Source organism: Rhinopithecus bieti, unplaced genomic scaffold, assembly GCF_001698545.2.
Source record: "Rhinopithecus bieti isolate Rb0 unplaced genomic scaffold, ASM169854v2 scaffold_63849, whole genome shotgun sequence".
Lineage (NCBI taxonomy): Eukaryota > Metazoa > Chordata > Mammalia > Primates > Cercopithecidae > Rhinopithecus > Rhinopithecus bieti.
The window spans coordinates 212,260-222,659 of record NW_016824220.1 but is presented as its reverse complement, the minus strand read 5'-3'; the positions used below and the strand labels follow the sequence as shown (position 1 = coordinate 222,659).

General features: G+C 33.3%; 2 protein-coding genes across 3 annotated transcripts in view; both read right to left on the bottom strand.

Annotated features, from left to right (window-relative positions):
• LOC108522101 (alpha-amylase 2B) overlaps positions 1-6,456 on the bottom strand; it is a 29,223-nt gene extending 22,767 nt beyond the window's left edge. The window contains exon 1 of the mRNA XM_017862190.1: positions 6,370-6,456. The gene's annotated coding sequence lies outside the window, so the exon portion shown is untranslated. The remainder of the gene's footprint in view (positions 1-6,369) is intronic.
• RNPC3 (RNA binding region (RNP1, RRM) containing 3) overlaps positions 6,240-10,400 on the bottom strand; it is a 31,677-nt gene continuing 27,516 nt past the window's right edge. The window contains exons 15-16 of one of the 2 annotated variants that reach the window (XM_017862192.1): positions 9,718-9,785; positions 6,240-8,229 (exon numbers count right to left, since the gene is read on the bottom strand). The gene's annotated coding sequence lies outside the window, so the exon portion shown is untranslated. The remainder of the gene's footprint in view (positions 8,230-9,717; positions 9,786-10,400) is intronic. The other variant, XM_017862193.1, reaches the window with a different exon arrangement.

The window sequence follows — 10,400 nt, the reverse complement described above, 5'->3', positions numbered from 1 at the left end:
ATATATATATATATATATATATAAAATAACCACTAACAACATATAGTTACTATGTGCCATTTCCATACATTACCACTTTTACTTCTCACACATGCATACCCTACATGATAGAAATATGATTATCCCCATTTTAAAATGAGAAAACAGAAACACTAAAATTTATTATGGCCAAATTGTAGTACATGTTGGGACTGAATTTCAAAGCCAAGAAGCTTAACTCCACAGTGAGCTCTTACCTACTAATCAGTATTATATTCCCTTTCACTGGATTGTTAGAAAATCAAATAAAATATTATGTGAAAATATTTTAAAATCTGAGTTCTGCTTAATCTGATTAATTTTAAAAGATTAACAGTTGTAAAATTCTTCAAAATAATGTCTTGGAAAATTAAAATACAGGAGTAATTTCAAAATAAAATGACTGCAAACTGGAATAGAACAGTGTTCAAGTATTCTAAGGTCACATTATTGTCTTTGGCAGTGGACACAGGCATTAACTTTGGACTTTGAGAATATGCATGGGTATAATCAGTGCTAATCATTAACAAAACAGAAAGTGTGCCTAATTCCTGTGGTATAGGGAAAAAAAAAAAAAAAGATTAATAAAATAATTTAAAAGAAGGGAAGAATACAAAAAATGAGTGAATAAAGTGAATATAGCAAACATAACAATAATTATATCCAATGTAAATTGATTGTTTCTGCTAAATGCATTTTCAGACAGATTTTTTTAAAACAGAGATACAAAAAAGGTAAAGGTAAAGCTGGAACCAAATAACCAATGTAAATTCTAACCAAAGGAAAGAGACTGTAGCTTTATTAGTATTGCACAAAGATCTAAGGCAAAATTAATGCCAAAATAAAATGGTTGTACATTCATAATTAAAATGTTTGACTCTCTGACTAGAAATTCAACAAATATGTGTTTACTTGCTTTATAACATGTTTAAAATTGCTAAAACAAAAAAATTGACAGTACAATAATCGAGAAATCCACCATTATGAGAGAGTTTTAACAAAACCATATTAAGAACAAGCAGATTTGAACAAGTTTTAATTAACCTGACCAAATGCACATATGGAGAACACATTATTTTTTTAATTGTCTCTATACAGTCAGAAGTTGAGTCTTTTAAAGGATTGAAATAAAACAGAATATTCTAATTGGACTAAGATCATATAGTATGCTCTTGTTAATATGAAAATTTATTTCCAAGTATTTTGTTATAAGAAGTGTTATAATGAACATCTGTATACATGTTTACACATGGGTAATTCTGTAGGCTAAATGTATGTGAAACTTGAAGCATATTTTATGTGTTCATATTATGCAAAATTGCCCTTACAAAGGTATCAACTTTTACTCTGTAGCAGCAAATATTATAGTACCTTTTGCAACACTCCCACCAAAATTAGTATTATCATAGCTCTAATTTTGCCTAATAGATTAAAATGATTTGTGTTTTCCCAATTACTAGCAAGTCTGAACATCATTTCACACTTTTTTTTTTGCCTATTGAGTTTTCTTTTGAAATTTGCTTCTTCCTTTTCCCATCTAGTTTTGCTTTATTATTTTTTTCTTATTGAATGTTTGCAGTTCTTAAGTTATCATTTGTCATGTATCGCAAATATAGTGTCCTAATAGATCACTGTTTTTTGAAGTCTTTCCATTGCAAAATTAAGTAATCATGGATGCTGGTAAGAATTAGGACACTGCCAAGGTATGCCTGCATTGTTATTTTTTGTACAACTACAGTCATGCATTGCTTAATGACAGGAGTATGTTCTGAAGAGTAAGTCTTTAGGTAATTAAGCCACTGTGCAAGTGCCACAGATTGGACTTCCATAAACCTACATGGCATAGCCTATTCCTCCTAGGCTACAAACCCGTAAAGCACGTTATTGCACTGGATACTATAGGCAACTGTAACACAATGTACTGGTGTATCTAAATATATTTAAACATAGGAAACTTCCGATAAAATGTGGCATAATAAACTTAACTGGATCACCATTATATATACAGTGCATGACTCTATTCACCATGCAAAAGGTTTTAATTTTAAAGTGATTATTTGTTTAACTACAGTGGTTCCTCGTCCCTCCATATCCATGAGGAATTGGTTCCAGGACTCCCCATGGATACTTAAAGCAACAACTGCTCGAGTCCTTCATACAAAATATAGTATTTGCATATAACTTTTACATCATCTCAGATTACTTATAATAACTAATGCAACGTAAATGCTATGTCAAAAGTTGTTATATTATGTTGTTTAGAAAATGACAAAAAAAAAGTCAATACATGTTCAGTACAGATGCAACCATCCTTTTCTTGTCTTATCCTTAGATCTTGTTTAATAAGATTAAAGACCAAGTGGTAAGGAAGATGGGAAAAGAGACAGAGGAACATCTATTAATTACAACTTTTTTTTTTTTTAGCTGAGGTCTCCCTATGTCACCCAAGCTGGAGTGCAGAGATGCAGTCATGGTTCGCTGCAGCCTCAAATTCCTGGGCTTAAGTGATCCTCCCTCCTCAGTCTCCCAAGTTGTTGGGATTACAAGCATGACCTATTATGCCCCGCAATGGTATTTTTGTTGTTGTTTACAAAGTTAAATGCCATTATTTTTTATATTGAAATATATTTTAATACTTTTTTTTGAAATATTACTGATTACTTAGAACCCAAAGTCTGGAAACCATTGAACAAATTTATTCCAATAGTCTCTTTCACTGTTAACATTCTCTGATCCTATGTTTATTCTTGTCTTGGCTTTCTACATCCTAATGGAAATATGAAAATCAAAGAGCTTAAGGAAATTTTGTGGCTGTATCAATCAGGACAGAATAGGTTATTCTGCAGTAATAAAAGAAACTAAAATTTTTCAGTGGCTTACAATAACCAAGTTTCTCATGTTCAACTAGGATCAACAAAGGCATTCTTATTAGTCCTTTTGTAATGTCACAAAAACTTCATTTTGACACACGCTTTAGCAGTCAGGAAGTTCCCAAAGTAAAACATTATTTCTGCTCACATTTCACAGCCGAAGCAAATCACATGGACATTCCCAAATTCAACAGGATGGGAGTATTTCATTTGCAGGGAGGATCACTAATATTTGTGAAAAATAGTACACTGCATATATGAGATCAGAAATAAACAGGAAAATAAAAGAATTTTCATTGGAGTGAACATTTGAAAACAAGAAATGCGAGTTTAAATATATATATTTTAAAAGAAAAATACAATATATATAAAGCTTCCCACACTCAACCTCAGTCTCTTACACCTCCATCTTTTCCTTCGACAGCAAGACATTCAATTTCTTCTGAGTTTATATGATCATTTCTATGCATGTTTTTGTGACTTACTTCATCTAACATTTCCTTAAACAACATATAATGGTCTTTTAAGTAGTTACCTTTTTCTAAGCTTTGAAAAGTTTCATAAAATTGCTCACATCTTCTTAAACTTTTGGATATCCAAAGATCCTGGTATATAAATACCATATTAAGTCCTATTTTATAATTTACAAAAAATTAAAATAAATTTTATGTAATATATATATATATATATTTTGAATCCTCCTCCATCACCCAGGCTGGAGTCCAGTGGCACAATTTTGGCTCACGGCAACCTCCCCCTCCAGGTTCAAATGATTCTCCTGCCTCAGCCTGCGGAGTAGCTGGGACCACAGACATGAGCCACCATGCCCAGACATTTTTTTTGTATTTTCGGTAGAGACAGGGTCCCACTGTGTTGGCCAGGCTGGTCTCAAACTCCTGACTTGACGTTGATCTGCCTGCGTGGGCTTCCCAAAGTGCTGGGATTACAGGCGTGAGCCACTGTGCCTGGCGACCTTTTTCATTTCTAATTGATACCTTTTAAATGGATACAACCGTCTCAAGTCTTTATACATTAGTCATAGATGTTCTAGTCTTATTTGATTTCCTATCTTTTTCTTCATTGCTTAGACCTTGTACATGTTGGGTACAGGGTATATCTTTCCTGATGCTTTTTCAATGTTTTGTTTGTGTGTGTTTTAAGATTTCCTATTAGCTTTTATGTGGACGTTCTAATACCATTTGTTTTCAGAAAATATAGGGCAGGATATTTAGCAGCTTAAGCACTAGGGGTGAGAACTTTCTATTCCTCTTGAAAACCATCAGTTCTACCCCGTAAGTGTCTGACCCAGGGGGTTAGCTCACGTATCTACTGAATGATCCTACTGAGGTCATTATTTTTTAGTATGCATTACTAAAGATAATTAAATGTAATAAAGTATCTTACAGTTGACACATTAAAGAACTTTCGATTACCCACAAAAGGAAGTGCTGTCTTCTCACAGGGTAGTAAAGATAAACTAATTACTACAAGCACTCAGCACAGTTCTTGTTGAGATTTCAAAATTCATTTACATAACCTTTCAGTCTCCTAGGTTCTCAATTTCTTGAATTTATCTCCTTCCATCATCACCTTGCCTCTAAGCTACTCCCATCTTCACCTCCTGAAACTTATAATCACTAAGTACTATACTCTAATATTTTCAATTTCAGTCACCCCTTATTTAAATCTCCCAAATTTCTAGTTCCTACCTCAAGAACTCCAATGCATCTTCAACCACACTGCAATCTACAATCGATCATACGATTTTCCACTGTCTCAACCTTATTTTCTCACTTCATTCCTTAACTCAGATTACCTTCCATATCCCTCTTTTATAGTCATTTTCTTAAATATAACAACATCTCATTACTGACTGTCTTACTCACCTAGGGAAATCTCAACTTTAAACTGAATTCTGTACTTATTCAGTGACAGCACCTATGCTGAACTCAACTGGTGAAAAACACAAAACCACGTTGACTGATACCACTTAAATAAACCACAGACTGCCTAAGAGTTTGTTTACTTTCCTGCATTCCTGGCTATCCATTTTACATCTCCTTTTCCTTCCTTAATCCTTCATGACTTCCTCCCTCTTTATGACCTTGTTTCCTAGTTCACTGAGAAAATATAACAAAAATTTGACATGCTACTCCTATCTACTGAACAACAAACATCTAGAACTCTATAATCTCCCCTTTATCCTACTGTTACTAATGAGCTGTTTGTGTGCCTACCTTTAAAACTAACCCTTCTATTTGTATACCAGATCTATGATTTCAGCAATATCCCTCTCTTTCCTGCATTATGTTTTTTTCTCTCTACTGAATCAGTCCCATTAGCATACAAACCTGCTATATTATCGATCTTAAAACAAACAGTGTTTGGATATTACATTACCCTCCATTAACAACCCATTTCTCACATCCCCTTGAAAGCAAGACTCCTTAAGAGTTGTCTTCAATACTCACTATATTAAACTCCTCGCCAACATTCTCTTGAATACCTCCTCTTACTCCTGACATCCACCACTTGTCAACATCAAGGTCCCAAATGTTGCTCTACCCAATGCTTAATCCTAAGAACTCATCTTTCCTAACTCATCAAGAGAGCTAATATATTTGATCACTCCTTCCTATTTGAGATACTTTCTTCATTTAGCTTCTAGTTATTCCTCCTTAGTCTTCTTTAACAGTTCTTTAACTATTTGATATCTCACCATTTGGATGCTCCAGGGTTCACTTCTCCATCCTTCTAATTCCTATCTCTAATGTTCTTACTTTCTCTACCTCACAATGCTGTAAAAGGTAAGAAGCTATGATTCACAACAGCATTTTTACAGAAGAGCTGAGTCTTTTTGGGCAGTGCCTCTAAGGTACAGGTGTAATCACAGACTCAGGAAAGTATCTGTAAGAATAAATCAAATTAAAAAAAGAATGTTTTCCTACGTATATACAGCTGAAACTAATTTCATTAAAGGAACAGAATAATTGTACATGGGAAACATTTTCACCTTTGAGTGATGTTCTGACAGATGAAAGATTTAGGGGTACAAAAATGGAAGACTATATTACGGCAAGGATACAAATTTTCTAAACTGGGATAAATCGCCCGCTTCCGAAAAACCAAAAGCCCAACAAAACTCAAAGCCAGACAAATATAAAATAATTACAAAAAACAAGATTGCAATTAAAAAAAAGTGAAAGCGTGCTGGTATCCAGGTAATTACAAATACTGCCTTTTAATTTTTAAAGGCAGTATTTGTAATCATAAAAAAATTATAAATTTTATATATTTTATAATACTATGTTTTCCTAGATGTGTTAAACCAGATAAAAAATACAAACACCATTTTATTGGAAAGAAAACAATTTATTATATTTGAGGAAAGACATTAAAATACATGTAATATATTTCCAATTCACTGATTTAAAGGCATATCAATTTAATTTTTAAATACACTTTCAAAGCTGTTACGCACAGTTCCATAGTCCAGGTGGTCAATTTCTTCCTCTCAAAGTTGGAAAGCACTTGAAGGACACACCAGATTCAAAAGAAACCTAAAACATCACAAAAGCCCATTAAAAATAATAAGTATAACACAGTTCATTAGTTTAAAAGTAACTGAAAGCTGAACCATTTATATTTAGAAAATTAGTGAATCATGTCAGTATAACAAAATTTATCTAAATAACAGCTTATAAAGAAACTGATTTATAACATTTACAAAATCATTTTAACTGTGCCTATAGAAAAAGTTACAATTTCAATATCTATAGGTTTTATACTTTTAAGATGATAATAACCAAATTTTGAATTGTTTCCATAGAACTAATAATAGTAGCAGATTTTTCAACAAAGAAACACGGAGGCTCCAACCCTCTATTTTCCTAGTTATTAATATAAGGTTGGATGGCTAGGTTGATACCAGGTACCTAACCATTTCACTCTAACAAAGCAGTGTCTAAAATGGTCAGTTCTTAGAATTACTAGGAAAATCTTTTCAAATCAGATTCTTATACTCCATTCCCAGAGATGCAGATGTATTGGTTCTAGGGTAGAGTATAGGAATTTTATGCATAAAACTCTTCTTTGGTGGTTCTCAACCTTGGTTGTACATTAAAATCTGTTTGAGAGGTTTATTCTAACATCTGTGCTGCACTCCCAATACCTTCAATCAATATTCTGACCAAGAGAACCAGGCATCAATATATTTCTTAAGTTTTTTTTTTTTTTTTTTTTTTTTTTTTTTTTTAGGAGGGAGAGGGTCTCACTCTGTCACCAGGCTAGAATGCAGTGGTGTGATCATGGCTCACTGCAACCTCAACCTCTGGGGCTCAAGTGATCCTCCTGCCTTAGCCTCCCAAGTAGCTGAGACCAGAGGTGGAAGCCACCACACTCGGCTACTTTTTGTAGGGACAGGGTCTCCCTACATTGCCCAGGCTGGTCTCAAACTCCTGGGCTCAAGTGATTCTCCCATTTCGGATTTGCAAAGTGCCGGGATTACAAGTATGAACCACTGTACCCTTTTAAAATTAGTATTTCATTCAAGTTCCAGATCACTGTAATGTGCAGCCAAGACTGAGAACCACTGTTCTTGGCGATTATGGTCATCAATCAGTCGGGAAACCACTATTCCTATATAACTGCCAAGACTGTTTTTCACTTAATGCACTACCCTTAGTCAGCATTATGTGTTCTCCCCTCTATTACACTTTTCTTCTCTTGTTTAGAAAAAGAAAGGGGAAAGAAGAAAGATACTTCTATTGCTATCTATGTCAAAAGAGACTCACTTAAGACTTTAAATGAGTGGTCTGCTACTCTTTAGAATTTACATAGTAATCTAGACATCTTAATTTTCAATATAAGTACTTTTAAAAGAAAACATGTCCTTTGCCCAATTAAATTTTAAACACATTATAAATACCTAAACCAGATACATTATACAACAGAAAGCATGCTATTGAATTAGGTTTAGGAAATATACAAATAGAAGAAACAAGACTGTATTCTGAGTTAAAGTAAATGAACACATTCTCTAAGTAAGTTGACCTGATTCACTAACTTTCCCTCAAAAAATTATATAACCTAAAGGACAGCACAGAAAATTCCACAACAAATCTAAAAACACATAAAAGATTTGTTCAATCTATACAAATAATTTTAGAAATATTTCATCTGAATAAAGTGTAAAAAAGTATTGCTTAACCTGGATCAACAGGTGGGGGAAGGACAACCATTTCTAAGAAAAAAACAAAAAAACACTGCCCCAAAAAGGATACGACAAGAAAGGATACACTTTGCATGACAGTATTACAGCAGTATTTACGCAGGAATGCTTCTAAAGAAGAACAGCAGAATGCAGTTTAATTTTTTTTTTCTTATTTTTCAGCACCAGATTTACAAATAAATGATTTTTTAAAAATACAGACTGAAATCCATCTTTCCTCTAAAGTGTTTATAGGACTTGTGACTACCCAGTATAGACATACAACACAATTCAAATATTCAAGCCATCTCAGAGGGACTAAACATTAAACAAAATTTTCTCTTATTTACTCATATTTGTCAATTAAACACCAATTGTGATTGTGACCAATTTACTTCATGTTCTTTTAGTTTACAGAGGAAGAAAAATTTAAATAAAAAACAAAGGAATATATTTCCACTTATTTCTTGAACAATGTAGCAAATATTAACATTTAAAATATTTAATTCTACCATATTTAATCATCAAATTAAGTATGCACTAAAATTACTTGTTTTAAAGACAAAAAAGATGTAAGTCCACAAACATACATTGTTGTGAAGTGTGTTAATAATTTTATATACTCAGCACTGTAGAAATTTTTTTTTTTTTGGTTGGAGTCTTGCTCTGTCGCCAGGGTGGAGTGCAGTGGCGTGATCCCAGCTCACTGCAACCTCCGCCTCCCAGGTTCAAGAGATTCTCCTGCTTCAGCAGCCCACGTAGCTGAGACTACAGGTATGCACCACCACACCCAGCTAATTTTTGTATTTTTAGTAGAGACGCGGTTTCACCATTTTGGCCAGGATGGTCTTGATCTCTGGACCTTGTGATCTGCCCACCTCCACTTCCCAAACTGCTGAAATTACAGGGGTGAGCCACCGCCCTCAGCCAGAATTATTTTTAATAACAGTTTGACCTTTTTTTTTTTAACTTTTATTTTAACATTTACTTTAGGTTAATTTTAAGAGTTAGAAAATGTATCTGTAAGTGTTTATTCAAGGAGTTTTCAAGCTGTGGTCTCTGGATCAGATGCCTCATGATTACCTGAAAACTCATTAATTTTGTAAATTTTCAGGTGCCAACAAGGGTGACCAACTTGTCCTGGCTTGCCAGATACATTCCCCATTTCAGCACTAAATGTCCAGCATCCTGGAAATCCCCTCATTAAAAGGAAAACTGGTATAACTAGCTTCCCTAGGTCCCCACATCAGACCTACCAAATCAAAAACTCTTTCAGGGAAGGAAGGAACCTACATATTTGTGTTTTATTAAGCTCTCCAAGTGATTATGATACATACTAGAGTTTAAGAACTATTGATTTACTATAGGCAGAAAAAGTTAAAAAAAGAGTAACTGGCACACTCCCTTTATAAGATTCATTCTCCAAACTAAATTTTTAAGTATAAATGGGTTTTAATCTGTAGTTACAGTTTTGAAGTTTAATGGGACTTAACTGCACAGATAGATATTTCCTTAAAAAATACATAAGAGATACCCGAATTACTACTCTATCAAACTTTTATTCTTAATTGTATCTAAAGAATTAGTCTTGTCTTTTTATTACATTTTATTCACACTTACCTTTATTAATTTTTAACTCTTTTTCCTTCCTTAGGATCTTGTTTTGGTCTAGCAGATCGAGCAAACTGCTAATAATTTAAAATTAAGGTTTCCTTCATGAATATGCAAGTAATCTTTTCTAAATAATTCTCAAAAACGTTCTAATGTATGGTGGGAGTATGGTTTTTTAATTTACCTTGAGTGTCTCCTGACTCCATGACTTGAGAGGAAATTAATAATTAACTTTTCCTTTATAGTCATTATTTTTTATACCTGGGGCTTTGTTTCTTTACCTATCTTGCTGATTTCTAGTTTGCAAACTGCATTGATTACTAAAAGCAAGATGGTTAATCAATGATATACTCTGGTTATTAAAATTCTCATGTAGAAATATAAATTACAATAAAATGATAAAATGCATTAGTTCTTTTATGACTCCAAATGTACTTCTGGATACTCTAGTCTCTTCGCATAACTGTGTAATTTTGAGCTGCATAAGTGAAACATTTAAAACTTGGCTGAAATTGAACAACTTCATGTGGCTGAAGCTCCTTTGCTAAAAATCTAAATAACACTGTCATTTGACTCAGTAAGGTGGGTTTAACTGTAACTGAATGAATATCTACTGCTAGAATGCCAATTGTGGAAATTTCTTAAGGGTAACACGAAAATTAATTTCAGTTATACCCTTCTAAAAATTATAG